Genomic DNA, 17,009 nt, shown 5'->3' with positions numbered 1-17,009 from the left:
ACATTAATGACAAATTGGGGGCGCGTGAAAAGTACTTTCAAAGCTATTAAATCATCATTGCCCTTTTTGTTATACACCAACACATAAAGGCCACGTAAGAAGTTCACAGAGTAACTACCAAGTTAGTGGGCCAGAAGTTACTTTTAAAAAGTAACTCCCAACGTTTCCACTAATTCAACTATTCGAAAGCAATAAATCCAGCTTCTGGACTTCAGATGCTGACGTCATCAGTATCAGAAGCGAGTTTTCCTCAGAACCTCAATAAAGAGCTTCTGATGGACTATTGCTTCTGAACTAACTTCAGAACCTAAAATCCTATTCAGGAGCAAGCAAACTTTAATCAGACACGTAGTGCATGTTCAAATTTTTCTTTATAAAATCAAATCTTTCAACAGTTAAAGGCTTAGTAAATATATCAGCCCATTGATTTTCAGTATCAATGAATTGTATATCTAAAATTCCTTTTTGAACATAATCTCTGATAAAATGGTGTTTGATTTCAATGTGCTTAGCTCTTGAAAGCAAAATTGGATTTTTAGACAAACAAATAGCAGCAGTATTATCACAATAAATGGGAATACTGTTAGCAATTATCTGATAGTCTTCCAACTGATGTTTCATCCAAAGTAGTTGTGTACAACAACTTGCAGCTGAAATGTATTCTGCTTCTGCTGTAGACATAGCAATAGTTGTTTGTCTTTTGCTAGCCCAGGATATAAGATTATCACCCAGAAATTGACAATTGCCACTGGTTGACTTTCTTTCAATCCTATCACCAGCATAATCAGCATCACAGAATCCAATTAGCTTATAATCTAAGGATTTCCTATAAAGGAGTCCAAGATTAGTTGTTCCTTTCAAATACCTGAAGATTCTCTTGACATCAGTCATATGAGATTCTCTAGGATCTGATTGGAATCTTGCACACAAGCATACACTGAATAAAATATCTGGTCTAGATGCAGTAAGGTATAACAAAGAACCAATCATACCTCTATACAGCTTCTGATCTACTTTAGCTCCTTCATCTTCTTTGCTTAAGGTGCACGTAGGGTGCATTGGAGTGTTCATCACTTTACAATCTTCAAGTTTGAACTTCTTCAGAAGCTCCTTTGTGTACTTTGATTGATGAACATAGACTCCATCTTTGCATTGATTGATTTGAATGCCAAGGAAGAACTTCAGCTCTCCCATCATGCTCATTTCAAATTCATCCTGCATTAACTCAAAAAATTCCTTGCAAAGAGATGCATTAGTAGAACCAAATATTATATCATCAACATATATTTGCACAACAAGAATATCTTTCCCAAGGGTCCTTCTGAAGAGTGTAGTATCAACCTGTCCTCTTTTAAAATCATTCTTGATTAAGAAATTACTTAGTCTATCATACCAAGCTCTGGGAGCTTGTTTCAAGCCATATAGTGATTTCTTCAGTTTAAAAACATGGTCAGGATATTTAATATCCTCAAATCCAGGAGGTTGCTTGACATACACTTCTTCTTCTATGACACCATTTAGAAATGCACTCTTGACATCCATTTGATATAATATTATGCCATGATTAACTGCATAGGAAAGAAGTAACCTGATTGCTTCCAATCTTGCAACTGGAGAAAACGTTTCAGTGTAATCAATGCCTTCTTGTTGACTATACCCTTGTGAAACAAGCCTGGCTTTGTTTCTTGTTACTTCACCTTGCTCATTCAGCTTGTTTCTGAATACCCATTTTGTTCCAATAATGTTCTTGTGCTGAGGTTTGGGTACCAGATCCCACACATCATTTCTTTGAAATTGATTCAACTCTTCTTGCATAGCTAGGATCCATCCATCATCTGAGAGTGCTTCATCAACTGTTGTAGGTTCAATTATTGAGATTAGTCCAATCATTGACTCTACTTGTCTGAAATGTGATCTTGTTCTTCTTGGACTATCTTTATTTCCAATGATTAGCTCCTCAGGATGTGAAGACTTATGTTTGAATATGTTTCTGGGAGGATCTGCTTGATGTGAGCCATCTTGTGCTTCATCAGAAGCAGTTTCATCTTGTGCTTCTGATGTGGGTTCAGCTTCTGGACTATCTTCAGATTCAGCTATCTGATCAGGTTCTGGAGTAACTTCAGGAACCTGTATCTCTGCAAAACTTTCATCTTGCTTTGAAGTTTTATCTTCAAGCTCTTTGTCATCAAATCTGACGTGCATAGATTCTTCAACACAGAGTGTCTCTGAATTATACACTTTGTATGCCTTTGACCTTTCAGAGTAACCTAAAAAGATTCCTCTTTGGGCCTTGGCATCAAATTTCTTTAGATAGAGCTTGTTGTTCAGAATGTAACATGTACATCCAAATTGATGAAAGTAAGAGATATTTGGTTTTCTTCCTTTAAAGAGTTCATATGCAGTTTTCTCCAAAATAGGTCTAATATAGATCCTGTTTTGAACATAACATGCTGTATTCACTGCTTCTGCCTAAAAATGTTTAGCCAAATTGTTTTCATGGATCATGGTTCTGGCCATTTCTTGTAACGTTCTATTCTTTCTCTCTACAACCCCATTTTGTTGTGGAGTTCTAGGGGAAGAGAATTCATGGATGATTCCATGTTTTTCACAAAAAGCTTCAAATGGCTCATTTTCAAATTCTCCACCATGATCACTTCTGATTTTCAAAATTTTTGACTCTTTTTCAGTTTGAATTTGTGTGCAGAAGTTACTGAATACCTCATATGCATAATCCTTACTTTTCAGGAATTTCACCCAAGTCCATCTGCTGTAATCATCAACAATGACTAATCCATATTTACTTCCATATAAGGATGCAGTACTCACTGGTCCAAATAAATCAATATGGAGTAATTCTAAAGGTCTTGAGGTTGAAACAATGTCTTTGGTTTTAAAAGATGATTTCACAATTTTCCCTCTCTGACATGCACCACAGAGTGCATCTGAATGATAGTCAATGTCTGGTAGCCCTTTCACAAGTTGTAACTTACTAAGCTTAGAGATTAACCTCCAGTTAGCATGTCCCAACCTTCTGTGCCACATCCATTTCTTATCATTCACTGATAGTAAGCAAATCACCTTCTGATCAGCCAGTTCAGAAAAATTGATTTTATAGACATTGTCAACTCTCTTTCCTCTGAACACAATGGATTTGTCTTCCTTGTTGATTACTGTACAGTTGGGTTTTTCAAAAAGCACATCATAACCATTATCACAAAATTGACTAATGCTCAAAAGGTTATGTTCAAGACCATCTACCAACCATACATTATTAATTGAGGTAGAGGAATTACCAATAGTTCCTGTACCTATGATCTTGCCTGACTGGTTGCCTCCAAATTTCACATTTCCTCCCTCTTTCATTGTTAGGCTGAGGAACATGGACTTGTCTCCTGTCATGTGTCGTGAGCAACCGCTGTCTAGGTACCATGATCTTTGCTTTGCACTGCTCTTAGACATACCTGCATCATTGACATTTTTAGATTTAGGTACCCATTGTTCTATGGGTCCTGGAAGGTTAGTACTTAAGGCTTTACTCTTCACTTCTTGTACCTTGTGCTGTAAGTTTGGTTGCTTCTGATTAACCATCACCTTAGGTTTTGGTACTTCAGAAGCAGTAACTGTCCTCTTCTGAAACTTAGACTTCAGAACCCCAGATTTTGGTTTCACCAGACTCTGAGGAATAGGTTCTGATCTTTTCAGGATCCTAACCTTTGAAGTCTTGGAATCAGATTTGATCATAGCCTTTGACTTAGAGTTCTTTGGCTTTGAAGTGATCTTAGCCTTAGAACTAGAAGCTTCCGGTTCTGATTGAACAACAGTTTCCAATTCAGCCCCTTCTGGTACAAAGAAGGTTTTCAGACCTTCCTTGATGCATTCACAACAAGATTTTAGATTGGTTTTCTCAAGTTTCACTTCTGGAAAACCAATTCCTCTGCCATTGTTCTTGTAAATGCTATAAATCATAGAAGCTACTCTGCTTCTGTCAATGCCAGATATAATAAAATCTTCAAGAGCAATTTCATGGTTACTTAAAGGTTTTTCATTACACTTTTCTTGTAGCTTCTGACATAAGAACCTGAGCTGATCTTCATATGTTTTACACATGAAGTCAAAGCCCCTAAGTCCTTGTTCAGAAGCTTTCAGATCCAATAGAGTTGATTTTTGCTGTTGTACCAAATCAGCATATTTTTCTTTTAAACCCTTCAACTCATTGGTTCGTACTTCAAAATGTGTAAGAAGTTCTTTAAGTGACTCAACAAGTTCATCTCTGGGAATTTTGGAATATACCTCGTTTTCATCTTCTGAGTCTGAATCTGATCCAGCTTCTGAAGTTGCTGTTGCTACCAATCCAACAGCTACCTTTGCATCTTCATCAGCTTCCTCTTTATCAGATCCAGATTCACTACCCAAATCATCCCAGGTTGCCATTAAACTCTGCTTAATCTGCTTCTTGAATTTGCTTGGTTTGAATGTAGACCTTTTTGACTTGTCCTTTGACTTTTCTCTTTGAAGATCAGGGCATTCAGCAGTGAAGTGTCCCGGCTTCTTACAGTTGAAGCATCCCTTCTGATCTTCTTTTCTTGAGCTTCTGGAGTTACCCCTTCTGGCGAGAAACTTTCTGTTCTTCTTGGCCAGATATTGAAGTCTGTTTGAGAGCATGGCCATTTCAGCAGCATCTGGTTCAGAATCTGAACTTGACTGTTTTTCCTCTTCAGATTCAACCACTTTGAGAGCTTTTGATGACTTGCCTTTGGATGAAAGAGCTATTGATTTACTCTTCTTAGTAGACTCATGTTCATTAAGACTTAACTCATGAACTTTGAGAGAACTAACAAGATCTTCGACACTTAAAGTGTTTAAATCTTTAGCTTCCTCAATGGCAGTCACCTTTGGTCTCCATCTGGCAGGTAAGCTTCTGAGTATCTTGCTTACATGATCAGAAGCAACATAACTCTTCTTTAGAATCTGTAGCCCAGAAACTAAGGTTTGAAACCTTGAGTACATCTCCTCAATAGTTTCATCATCCTTCATCTTGAATAACTCATACTGATGTACAAGCAGGAGAGCCTTTGCTTCTTTGACCTTCTTGCTCCCTTCATAATTTGAACAGAGAGAAGCAAACATAGCTTTAGCAGTGGATTTGTCACTCATCTTCATGTATTCTGCTTTGGGTATGGCAGTGATAAGGGCTCCTCTGATAATATGATGCTTCTTGTAGAGTTTCCTCAGTTCTGGAGTATGTTTCTTTCTATCCACAGCAGCTCCTTCTTCATCAAGGACTAAATCACCAACACCATCTTCCAGAATATCCCATAATTCTTCATCTAGGCTCATGATGTAACTGTAAAAGTTGGTCTTCCACCAAGAGAACTCTTCAGCATCTCCATTGAACTTTGGAACTTTTCCAACACTGGATTTCTTACTATCACTATAATCATGTGAGACATTTTTATAGCTAGTATCACCAGAACCAGTAGGAGGAGGAGTAGACATGTTTTTCTCAGATCTTTGACTGTTATGAAGGTGAGAAAAACACAAGAAGGGGGGGAGTTGAATTGTGTTTTGAAAAATTCTTCGTTTCTCCTAAAAACTGAACACACTGATCAGAAGCTAAGTGAGACAGCTTCTGAAGTGATAATCAGAATCTAAATGCAGCGGAATAAAACAGAGAGAGAGAAGAAGAACGACACAAAGCAATTATACTGGTTCCTTCCACAATCCGGAAGTAGTCCAGTCCCCCTTGCACTTCCAAGGAGATTTCATTATGAGTAATATCTGATTACAAATGCTCAAGCACACAAGCAAGAGACTTCCTTTGCTCAAGCACACAAGCTAGAGACTTCCTTTGCTCAAGAACACAATCAAGAGACTTCCTGCTCAAGCACAACTGCAAGAGACTTCCTAACTAAACAAAATTACACAGAAAATTGTTTAAGGTTGAACACTTGATATACAATCAGAGGTGCTCACAATACAAATCAGATACAGACTCAATGGACTTAAGAATTTCTAAGATATGACTTTGAGACACAGAAATTCTAAGTGAATGCAGAACAATTTCAGCAGAGGTTTGGCACTTGTAAAAATGTTATGAGTCTTTCGTTCAGCGTTCTTGCATTACCAAATCTCTAGGTCTTCACTCCTTTATATAGAGGTGTGAAAGAGACGTTGTGAAATTGCCAGCACACCAAAGAGTCGTTGTTGAAGCTTGATCTTTCACCAATGATCTTTTGCCTGATTTGGTTGTTGTCCTATGAAGAACCAATTTGAAATCCATTCCTTATCCAAAGGAACATATATGCAGGCGAGACCGTATTATGGAGCTGTTTTCTTGTCTTGTAGCGTGGACACAAAACAGAGTAGTGGAGAACGTGGTTGTACAATTCGTACAAAGTACAATGTCAACGCTTTCGTCCAAATTGCAAGCACATGCCTTTAAACACCTTTGAAATGACCGTTGCAATGTTCCACTAATTTTCTGCTGTGTTTTCGAAACCAATAGACAGCTTTTGCAATGTAGATTCTTCAATCTTTGAATGTTTTGCAAATCCAGTTGATCTTCAGCTTCTGGTGAAATGACTTCTGATGAGGCAGCTTCTGATGATGCAGCTTCTGATGAAGCAGCTTCTGCAGCTTCTGATGGTGCAGCTTCTTCAGCTTCTGATGATGTGGCTTCTGGACCTCTTGTCTTCAGAAGCACTATTCTTCAGGAGCAGCTTTACTTCAGGAGCGCTATTTCTTCAGGAGCAGCTTGACTTCAGGAGCGCTTTGCCTTCAGAATCATCTAAGCTTCATTTTCTTTTGCTCTTTATTTGCTCATTCAGAACCAATCAATGATGTAACTTTTTAACTGTGGTCCTGTACACTTGAACAAATATTAGCTAGTCCAATTTACAATTTTTAATACCTTGTTATCATCAAAACTCTTTAAGGTTCATTGTTAAACACATTTTGTTCCAACAATCTCCCCCTTTTTGATGATGACAAACAATAGTATTTAAAAATTGATCAATTGTTGTTAATCTAATTAACAAGTTGACCTTGGGGTTCTGAGGTTTGTAAGCTCAGATTCTGAGGTTTGTAAGCTCTAACTCCCCCTGAGTCTGATAGTCTTTAAGGTGAGGTTTGTAAGCTCCCCCTAAGTTCTATCCAGGTTAATTAAATTCATTTTTCGCACAATAATATCAGAGCTATAAAAAATTGAAAGAATTGACTTATAGATAAGAAGAATGGTTCAATTAATTGTTATTTGAAATTTGATACTCCCCCCTTTTTGATACACCGATAAAAAGGATAGAAATTTTCAAAATTTTCAAACTTCAATTAGTGGGGCTCAGAGCCTTTAAATACTATCACATATACTCCCCCTTTTGTCATTAGCAAAAAAACATAAACAAAAAGAAGAGATGAGAAAAACTCAAGATTAAAGGTTCAGAGCATAATTCAAATAAATTTAAAGCATTTTAACCATCTTCAAGGATTAAATAAACAGTCATAGCAAGCATTATTATCAAAGCAAATAATGACATACAAGGTATAAACAGTTAAAGATATTCAGAAGCAGGAAGAATTCAGAAGCATCTAATATCAGAAGCAAAAAGAACTAATTCAGAAGCAGAAATGAACAAAGAATATCAAAAGCCTAAAAAGACAGAAAAATAAGCTAAAAGTGTGCAACTAAGGGTTTGGCTTATTTCTCTAAAATCTTCTTCAGAAGCTCTTGAACATCAGCATACTTCTTGTCCATAACTTTTCTGTAGTTGTCTTCTCTGATCTTGGCTTCTTGCATGTCAGCTTCCAACTGTGATATCTTCAGCTTCTGCTCTAGTAGCTCTGTTTCCAGCCTGTCATTTTCTTCTTTGAGCACCTTGTTCTCCTGAGCTAGAGCCAGGTTAGGTGCATCAATCTTTTCCAGAATCTCAGAAGGAATGATCAGATTCAGCTCCTTAGACAGGAATTCATCAGGTTCTCTGCCTCTGATACTGAGTGGATTCTTCACCCAAGTACCAAGAACTTCTACATCTCCATCATTCTCTTCAATGCCATTCAACCAATCTTCCAGCTTCTGCTTGGCTTGCTCTTGAGCCTCAATGCAGGAATCATGCAGAGCTGAAATCAGGTTGATGACCCTTTCCTTGGTCCTTCTCCATTGCTTCTGATAGCTTATTGTATGACCCAAGTCATTTCTACTTGCTATCAGTCTGAGAACTTCAGAAGCAATATCTTCCTACACATCCTTTAGTACTTGAGAATCCAGGTAAATGGTGGGAGGTGAAGGTTGTTTAGAGGGTTTTGGAGGGGCTAGGGGAATAATTGGTAGGTTTGATGATGATTGGTCATTTGTAGTTGATGATTGGCTGGTTGATGGTTAGTCAGGAGTGGGGTCAACTACCATATCAGAGGCATGATCATATTGATCATCCTCAGAATCTGTGTCCATATCACATACACCAGTATGGTGGATGAGCTTTATGACTTGAACTGGTGAAGAAGATATGGAAGCAGAGGTTAGCTCAGGAACAATGTGTTCAGGAGCGGCAGTTTCAGGTTCAGGTTCAGAAGTGGGTTTAGTAACTGGTTGTTCAGGAACAGAATGTTCAGGAACGGTCTTTTGAGGAGTTAGTTGTTCAGGAACAGATGATTCAGGAACAATTGGGGGTGATGAAGTTGTAGGGGTTGAAGATTGAGGGGGTGAAAAGGCTTTTATCTGGTGAAGGTTTTTGTTGTGGGGGGTCTTCTGAAACAACTTTATCAGAAGCAGCTGCTTCTGGAGTTGTCTCAGAGGCTTTTTCTGAGGTTGTGGTAAAGCCAGACTGAGGTAGTTCACCTAGATAATGACTTTCTAGGTGATATAAAAGGGATGTGTCTTTAGAAGGAATAGAGGATGTGCTATAAGATGTGTGAGAAACTTGAGATACCTTAGATAACTTTGCAGAGTTATCTACTGCTTCTGAAGTTCCAAGATTCTGAACTTGCTCCATATTTTCAGCAACAGCTTCATCCTCTATTAGAGTCCTTTCTCCTTCCTGTTCTTTTTCAAGTTCTTTCATGGCTTTCCGTTCTTGCCTATTTGCCAAATAGTCATCAGAAAGTTCCTTAGCCATTCTCTTCATGGCTGGAGTCATTTCAACCATGGAACTTTTCTTGTCAACAGGAGCCTTCTTCCTTTTCAGCTTTGGCTCAGCCTCTTCTTGTTCTATTTCTTCGAGAGCTTCCTCTAGCTGCTCTTCGGTGATTACCAGATCTGCCTTACCTTTTCTTCTTTTCTGAGGAATAGAAGCAGCACCAACCTTCTGTATCTTTCCTTTATCATTTGCAGAAACAGATTCACCTTCAGACTTAGCAACTTTTTACTTTTTGGTTTTAGCAACAGCAGCTTCTGACTCAGTGCTAGTTCTGGCCCTCTTTCCTTTAGTAGGAGCAGCATCAGATTCTGAACTAGTTCTGGCTCTCTTCCCTTTGGGTGCATCAGAAACAGCTTCTGACACAGCAACTGCCTTGGCCTTCTTGCCTTTCCCTTTAGCAACAGCAGCTTCCTCCTGAGAGCTCGCATTTTCCTCCAAGACGTACTCAGCTACTAATTTAGCTAAGTGTTCAGGATTACTTTCCTTAAAGATGGAAGGAAAGTCCCTGATAATCTCAGTTTCTTCTGTGGTCATCTCCAACCACTTTTCATCTTTAGGGGCTGTCTTGAAAACATGCATAGAATGCAATGTCTTGCTACTGATAGTCTTCTCAGCAGTAGAAACTTCGAAGCATTTATCAGAAGCATCTCTTGTCTTTTTCAAGAAATCCAGCACTCTTCCTTGATAAAAGATTTCTGATAACAATCTTCCACAGGGCACTTGTTTCCTTCCTTTGACAGTGCCTTCATTAATAGCCCAGCAGAGATAATCCATGACATATATGGGGAAATTAATCTTCTCAAGCATGGCCATGAAGTAGATTGCCAGTTTCTGTTGATGATTTGGTTGGTCAGACCCTCCTGCTCTTAGAAAGAAGCAATCAGTACAGAATTTCACCAACGTCCTGTGATGAATCTCCATTTCAGAAGGCTTAGCATCTTTGTTACCACCCAGAAGAGTGTTGTAGTAGCTTTGCAGCAGGACATCATCCTTCTTAACTATTTCTTGAAACCTTCCTTCTGCATTCATTCTACAAGCTTTAGCTATTATCTCCTTTGTGATGGTTACGGGAATACCCATCACTTCAGACCTTATCTCAAGGCTACTGAAGGAAGTGGGATTCAACTCTATCTCCATCTTTCCTTTCTTCGACCCAGCTTGTTTACCTGCTACCTTCACAGGCTTTTCATTGTACACTTCAGCTTTTAACCAAAAGTCCTTGACCAAGTTCACGTATGTTGGCCCATTTAGCATCTTGAAATACTCAGACAGCTTCTGAGTTTCTATCAATCCTTCCATGTTCACCTTGTACTTCTTAAGTGAAGTGAAATCCACTGGTGATTCTATTTGAACTATTAAAGATTTCCATGGAATATCCATAGTCTTCTCTTTGTAGACTGGCCCAGATCCTGATGCGCCTTGCTTGCTTGATGTAGATTCTGAAACTTTTGAGCTTGAAGATGCCATTTGATGATGATTGAAGAAGATTTAGAGAATTTAGGGTTCTAAGGTTTTTGCGCTTACTTCGCAAGAGGTTTGAGAGCAAAATGTGTTTGTTGTGAGTGAGTAGTGTGTGAATTGACAAAGTGTTAAAAGTAAAACGATTGCAATTCAAAAGAGACAAACAAACATAACATTAATGACAAAATTGGGGGCGCGTGAAAAGTACTTTCAAAGCTATTAAATCATCATTGCCCTTTTAGTTATACACCAATACATACAGGCCACGTAAGAAGTTCACAGAGTAACTACCAAGTTAGTGGGCCAGAAGTTACTTTTAAAAAGTAACTCCCAACGTTTCCACTAATTCAACTATTCAGAAGCAACAAATCCAGCTTCTGGACTTCAGATGCTGACGTCATCATCAGAAGCGAGTTTTCCTCAGAACCTCAATAAAGAGCTTCTGATGGACTACTGCTTCTGAACTAACTTCAGAACCTAAAATCCTATTCAGGAGCAAGCGAGCATTTAATCAGATACAAAGTGCATGTTCAAATTTTTCTTTATAAAATCAAATCTTTCAACAGTTAAAGGCTTAGTAAATATATCAGCCCATTGATTTTCAGTATCAATGAATTGTATATCTAAAATTCCTTTTTGAACATAATCTCTGATAAAATGGTGTTTGATTTCAATGTGCTTAGCTCTTGAATGCAAAATTGGATTTTTAGACAAACAAATAGCAGCAGTATTATCACAATAAATGGGAATACTGTTAGCAATTATCTGATAATCTTCCAACTGATGTTTCATCCAAAGTAGTTGTGTACAACAACTTGCAACTGAAATGTATTCTGCTTCTGCTGTAGACATAGCAATAGTTGTTTGTCTTTTGCTAGTCCAGGATATAAGATTATCACCCAGAAATTGACAGTTGCCACTGGTTGACTTTCTTTCAATCCTATCACCAGCATAATCAGCATCACAGAATCCAATTAGCTTATAATCTAAGGATTTCCTATAAAGGAGTCCAAGATTAGTTGTTCCCTTCAAATACCTGAAGATTCTCTTGACAGCAGTCATATGAGATTCTCTAGGATCTGATTGGAATCTTGCACACAAGCATACACTGAATAAAATATCTGGCCTAGATGCAGTGAGGTATAACAAAGAACCAATCATACCTCTATACAGCTTCTGATCTACTTTAGCTCCTTCATCTTCTTTGCTTAAGGTGCACGTAGGGTGCATTGGAGTGTTCATCACTTTACAATCTTCAAGTTTGAACTTCTTCAGAAGCTCCTTTGTGTACTTTGATTGATGAACATAGACTCCATCTTTGCATTGATTGATTTGAATGCCAAGGAAGAACTTCAGCTCTCCCATCATGCTCATTTCAAATTCATCCTTGCTCATTCAGCTTGTTTCTGAATACCCATTTTGTTCCAATAATGTTCTTGTGCTGAGGTTTGGGTACCAGATCCCACACATCATTTCGTTGAAATTGATTCAACTCTTCTTGCATAGCTAGGATCCATCCATCATCTGAAAGTGCTTCATCAACTGTTGTAGGTTCAATCATTGAGATTAGTCCAATCATTGACTCTACTTGTCTGAAATGTGATCTTGTTCTTCTTGGACTATCTTTGTTTCCAATGATTAGCTCCTCAGGATGTGAAGACTTGTGCTTGAATGTGTTTCTGGGAGGATCTGCTTGATGTGAGCCATCTTGTGCTTCATCAGAAGCAGTTTCATCTTGCGCTTCTGATGTGGGTTCAGCTTCTGGACTATCTTCAGACTCAGCTATCTGATCAGGTTCTGGAGTAGCTTCAGGAACCTGTATCTCTGCAAAACTTTCATCTTGCTTTGAAGTTTTATCTTCAAGCTCCTTGTCATCAAATTTAACGTGCATAGATTCTTCAACACAGAGTGTTTCTGAATTATACACTCTGTATGCCTTTGACCTTTCAGAGTAACCTAAAAAGATTCCTCTTTGGGCCTTGGCATCAAATTTCTTTAGGTAGAGCTTGTTGTTCAGAATGTAACATGTACATCCAAATTGATGAAAGTAAGAGATATTGGGTTTTCTTCCTTTAAAGAGTTCATATGCTGTTTTCTCCAAAATAGGTCTGATATAGATCCTGTTTTGAACATAACATGCTGTATTCACTGCTTCTGCCCAAAAATGTTTTGGTAAATTGTTTTCATGAATCATGGTTCTGGCCATTTCTTGTAAAGTTCTATTCTTTCTCTCAACAACCCCATTTTGTTGTGGTGTTCTAGGAGAAGAGAATTCATGGAAAATTCCATGTTTTTCACAAAAAGCTTCAAATGGCTCATTTTCAAATTCTCCACCATGATCACTTCTGACTTTCAAAATTTTTGATTCTTTTTCAGATTGAATTTGAGTGCAGAAGCTACTGAATACATCACACGCAACATCTTTACTCTTTATGAATTTCACCCAAGTCCATCTGCTGTAATCATCAACAATGACTAATCCATATTTACTTCCATATAAGGATGCAGTACTCACTGGTCCAAATAAATCAATATGGAGTAATTCTAAAGGTCTTGAGGTTGAAACAATGTCTTTGGTTTTAAAAGATGATTTCACAATTTTCCCTCTCTGACATGCACCACAGAGTGCATCTGAATGATAGTCAATGTCTGGTAGCCCTTTCACAAGTTGTAACTTACTAAGCTTAGAGATTAACCTCCAGTTAGCATGTCCCAACCTTCTGTGCCACATCCATTTCTTATCATTCACTGATAGTAAGCAAATCACCTTCTGATCAGCCAGTTCAGAAAAATTGATTTTATAGACATTGTCAACTCTCTTTTCTCTGAACACAATGGATTTGTCTTCCTTGTTGATTACTGTACAGTTGGGTTTTTCAAAAAGCACATCATAACCATTATCACAAAATTGACTAATGCTCAAAAGGTTATGTTCAAGACCATCTACCAACCATACATTATTAATTGAGGTAGAGGAATTACCAATAGTTCATGTACCTATGATCTTGCCTGACTGGTTGCCTCCAAATTTCACATTTCCTCCCTCTTTCATTGTTAGGCTGAGGAACATGGACTTGTCTCCTGTCATGTGTCTTGAGCAACCGCTGTCTAGGTACCATGATCTTTGCTTTGGCACTGCTCTTAGACATACCTGCATCATTGACATTTTTAGATTTAGGTACCCATTGTTCTATGGGTCCTGGAAGGTTAGTACTTAAGGCTTTACTCTTCACTTCTTGTACCTTGTGCTGTGAGTTGGGTTGCTTCTGATTAACCATCACCTTAGGTTTTGGTACTTCAGAAGCAGTAACTGTCTTCTTCTGAAACTTAGACTTCAGAACCCCAGATTTTGGTTTCACCAGACTCTGAGGAATAGGTTCTGATCTTTTCAGGATCCTAACCTTTGAAGTCTTGGAATCAGATTTGATCATAGCCTTTGACTTAGAGTTCTTTGGCTTTGAAGTAATCTTAGCCTTAGGACTAGAAGCTTCAGGTTCTGATTGAACAACAGTTTCCAACTCAGCCCCTTCTGGTACAAAGAAGGTTTTCAGACCTTCCTTGATGCATTCACAACAAGATTTTAGATTGGTTTTCTCAAGTTTCACTTCTGGAAAACCAATTCCTCTGCCATTGTTCTTGTAAATGCTATAAATCATAGAAGCTACTCTGCTTCTGTCAATGCCAGATATAATAAAATCTTCAAGAGCAATTTCATGGTTACTTAAAGGTTTTTCATTACACTTTTCTTTTAGCTTCTGACATAAGAACCTGAGCTGATCTTCATATGTTTTACACATGAAGTCAAAGCCCCTAAGTCCTTGTTCAGAAGCTTTCAGATCCAATAGAGTTGATTTTTGCTGTTGTACCAAATCAGCATATTTTTCTTTTAAATCCTTCAACTCATTGGTTCTTACTTCAAAATGTGTAAGAAGTTCTTTAAGTGACTCAACAAGTTCATCTCTGGGAATTTTGGAATATACCTCGTTTTCATCTTCTGAGTCTGAATCTGATCCAGCTTCTGAAGTTGCTGTTGCTACCAACCCAACAGCTACCTTTGCATCTTCATCAGCTTCCTCTTTATCAGATCCAGATTCACTACCCAAATCATCCCAGGTTGCCATTAAACTCTGCTTAATCTGCTTCTTGAATTTGCTTGGTTTGAATGTAGACCTCTTTGACTTGTCCTTTGACTTTTCTCTTTGAAGATCAGGGCATTCAGCAATGAAGTGTCCAGGCTTCTTACAGTTGAAGCATCCCTTCTGATCTTCTTTCTTTGAGCTTCTGGAGTTACCCCTTCTGGAGAGAAACTTTCTGTTCTTCTTGGCCAGATATTGAAGTCTGTTTGAGAGCATGGCCATTTCAGCAGCATCTGGTTCAGAATCTAAACTTGACTGTTCTTCCTCTTCAGATTCAACCACTTTGAGAGCTTTTGATGACTTGCCTTTGGATGGAAGAGCTATTGATTTACTCTTCTTAGTAGACTCATGTTCATTAAGACTTAACTCATGAACTTTGAGAGAACTAACAAGATCTTCGACACTTAAAGTGTTTAAATCTTTAGCTTCCTCAATGGCAGTCACCTTTGGTCTCCATCTGGCAGGTAAGCTTCTGAGTATCTTGCTTACATGATCAGAAGCAACATAGCTCTTCTTTAGAATCTGTAGCCCAGAAACTAAGGTTTGAAACCTTGAGTACATCTCCTCAATAGTTTCATCATCCTTCATCTTGAATAGCTCATACTGATGTACAAGCAGGAGAGCCTTTGCTTCTTTGACCTTCTTGCTCCCTTCATAATTTGAACAGAGAGAAGCAAACATAGCTTTAGCAGTGGATTTGTCACTCATCTTCATGTATTCTGCTTTGGGTATGGCAGTGACAAGGGCTCCTCTGATAATATGATGCTTCTTGTAGAGTGTCCTTAGTTCTGGAGTATGTTTCTTTCTATCCACAGCAGCTCCTTCTTCATCAAGGACTAAATCACCAACACCATCTTCCAGAATATCCCATAATTCTTCATCTAGGCTCATGATGTAACTGTAAAAGTTGGTCTTCCACCAAGAGAACTCTTCAGCATCTCCATTAAACTTTGGAATTTTTCCAACACTGGATTTCTTACTATCACTATAATCATGTGAGACATGTTTATAGCTAGTATCACCAGAACCAGTAGGAGGAGGAATAGACATGTTTTTCTCAGATCTTTGACTGTTGCACTGTTAAGTGTTACACAACAGACCAAGGCTCTAGATACCAATTGAAGGTGAGAAAAACACAAGAAGGGGGGGGGGGTTGAATTGTGTTTTGAAAAATTCTTCGTTTCTCCTAAAAACTGAACACACTGATCAGAAGCTAAGTGAGACAGCTTCTGAAGTGATAATCAGAATCTAAATGCAGCGGAATAAAACAGAGAGAGAGAAGAAGAACGACACAAAGCAATTATACTGGTTCCTTCCACAATCCGGAAGTAGTCCAGTCCCCCTTGCACTTCCAAGGAGATTTCACTATGAGTAATATCTGATTACAAATGCTCAAGCACACAAGCAAGAGACTTCCTTTGCTCAAGCACACAAGCTAGAGACTTCCTTTGCTCAAGAACACAATCAAGAGACTTCCTGCTCAAGCACAACTGCAAGAGACTTCCTAACTAAACAAAATTACACAGAAAATTGTTTAAGGTTGAACACTTGATATACAATCAGAGGTGCTCACAATACAAATCAGATACAGACTCAATGGACTTAAGAATTTCTAAGATATGACTTTGAGACACAGAAATTCTAAGTGAATGCAGAACAATTTCAGCAGAGGTTTGGCACTTGTAAAAATGTTATGAGTCTTTCGTTCAGCGTTCTTGCATTACCAAATCTCTAGGTCTTCACTCCTTTATATAGAGGTGTGAAAGAGACGTTGTGAAATTGCCAGCACACCAAAGAGTCGTTGTTGAAGCTTGATCTTTCACCAATGATCTTTTGCCTGATTTGGTTGTTGTCCTATGAAGAACCAATTTGAAATCCATTCCTTATCCAAAGGAACATATATGCAGGCGAGACCGTATTCTGGAGCTGTTTTCTTGTCTTGTAGCGTGGACACAAAACAGAGTAGTGGAGAACGTGGTTGTACAATTCGTACAAAGTACAATGTCAACGCTTTCGTCCAAATTGCAAGCACATGCCTTTAAACACCTTTGAAATGACCGTTGCAATGTTCCACTAATTTTCTGCTGTGTTTTCGAAACCAATAGACAGCTTTTGCAATGTAGATTCTTCAATCTTTGAATGTTTTGCAAATCCAGTTGATCTTCAGTTTCTGGTGAAATGACTTCTGATGAGGCAGCTTCTGATGATGCAGCTTCTGATGAAGCAGCTTCTGCAGCTTCTGATGGTGCAGCTTCTTCAGCTTCTGATGATGTGTCTTCTGGAC

The sequence above is a fragment of the Medicago sativa genome, chromosome 7 (assembly GCF_051527215.1).
Source record: "Medicago sativa cultivar Bolivia chromosome 7, Bolivia_mono, whole genome shotgun sequence".
Classification (NCBI taxonomy): domain Eukaryota; kingdom Viridiplantae; phylum Streptophyta; class Magnoliopsida; order Fabales; family Fabaceae; genus Medicago; species Medicago sativa.
Note: the sequence above shows the minus strand (reverse complement) of the source record.